This window comes from Carlito syrichta, unplaced genomic scaffold (assembly GCF_000164805.1).
Source record: "Carlito syrichta isolate Samal-C Ts95f unplaced genomic scaffold, Tarsius_syrichta-2.0.1 Scaffold307155, whole genome shotgun sequence".
NCBI classification, from domain to species: Eukaryota; Metazoa; Chordata; class Mammalia; order Primates; family Tarsiidae; genus Carlito; species Carlito syrichta.
This window is the reverse complement of record NW_007251251.1, coordinates 19,828-21,576: the sequence shown is the minus strand read 5'-3', so window position 1 is coordinate 21,576 and position 1,749 is coordinate 19,828. Positions and strand designations below refer to the sequence as shown.

General features: G+C 59.2%; 1 protein-coding gene across 1 annotated transcript in view; it reads left to right on the top strand.

Moving 5' to 3' along the window:
- Nucleotides 1-1,749, top strand: part of DLX4 (distal-less homeobox 4) — a 4,924-nt gene that overhangs the window by 802 nt on the left and 2,373 nt on the right. The gene's annotated exons all lie outside the window — the stretch shown is intronic.

The following is a 1,749-nucleotide window of genomic DNA, read 5'->3' as shown; positions in this document are numbered from 1 at the left end:
GAAGGGATGGGGCGGGAGACACGGGGGGGAGGGGCGGGGGCGAGTCGATCTAGGTCTCCTTTCAAAACCGACCTGGTTTCGATTTGCAGTCGAAGGAAGCTGGGAGGGAGGGCTGTCTACCCCACCCCCTGGAGCAGCGGGGTTGTGCGTACCTATGTGTAACGGAAAAGCAAAGCAATCCAGATGTGAGGGTGGGGACCTGGCCCCCTCCTGAGGATTCTCCCCATCCTGCACTCCCTTCCTTCCTTGTGTCCCTCCTCTCGGAGTTAGTCTTGATGATAAACAGAAACCAAGTCCGGCTGGAGGGGCTGTAGACCTCTGGACCCCTTCCCCTCCCTTCCCTGGCCCTGCTCGCTCTCCCCAGACCCTGCCTGACCTTGGCTGGAAGCTGGCCCGGCAGAATCTGGGGCTAGGACCCACCATCAATTGTTCTAAGAATGTAGCCGGAGGCTGGTGGAGAAGTGTCTCATTGCTCCCTGGCTACCCTCAGCCTTCCGTGGAGGAGCAGGCCATGCCCGTCATCTCCGCCTCTTGACCTTGGGGTAGGTTAGGCCCCAGTCCCCCATTGCAGCTCTGAGCTCCTGAGAAAGTGCTCATGGGAAGGTCCCAGTGAAGCCAAGAAGCCCTGCACAGCTGAGCTGACATAGGATGTGGGCATGGGTACTGCGCATAAACCCATCTGCACTGGCTCTGGTGTGGACTCCAGGTCCTCTGCCTCCCTGTCCCTGCCCAACTGCCCCCACAATTGGCTTCCAAGGATGCGCATCCACCAGGGGACTTCGCTGGGGTCCGCCCGGGACCAAGATGTCTTCCTCCCTCCCCCTGTGGCTCTGATATAGGAGCTCACAGACCATCAGGGCCAGAAGTGACCCTCGGATTTGAGAACTCAACCTTTTTGATGCACAGATGGACAAACTGAGGCCTGAAGAAAGGGTGTGCATGAGTCAGGGACAGCCTGTGTTCCAGGCTTTTGATCTTTCACCTCATGGGGCCAGGAAAGTGGATTGTAGGGAACTTGCTCGGAACCCCCAAAAGTGAACTGCTTTCTGTGGCAGAACCAGGCAGCTGGGCGTGTGGGGGTGGGGGAGCTGGAGGGAGGAGCTGTCGTTTTTACAAATGAATCCCTTGGCTTCTTCCCGTAGTATATGCTAATGTGGTGGGGGGGTGAGGGGGGATAGCACAACCCTGTCCTTAAGAGAATTGTTGGCACTGGATGGGTGTCAGGGTCCTGTCTTCCGCACTCCTTGCCTTTCCTTTGTTTGGTCTCAGACACCAGAGTGGAGAGTTTGTCTCTTTTACTGACTTACCCCGATAGAACGAAAACCAGACACACACTGTCCTTACAGTAGAGGTATAGCAGTTCTCTACTGGATTTGATGTTTTGGGCCCACTCTTGAGTTCGTGATTGGCGTGTGAGAGAGAGCCTGGGGTCCTCTTTTTACACCCACTCTGCGTCCACCCCCGCCTCAGGGAAAGGCTTGGCCTCAAGTGAGTCCAGCTGGCACCCTGTGAGCTGCCGGTGTGGGACGCCTGGAGGGAGGCCCTGGGCCTCCAGGATCGAGACCAGGGCAGATCCAGCGGCGACTTGCTGTAGCTGGTGTAGAGGCCGGCAGCTGTCAGGAGGAACTTGGAGGAGTCTGCCCCGAGAGCTGACGGCGCCGACGGCGGGGAGAGGCCGCCGCCGGGCCTGCCTCCGCGGCCCGATGTGCGTCACCGCTGGCCCGGCGCCGTCCCCGCAGCCAGAGAGGC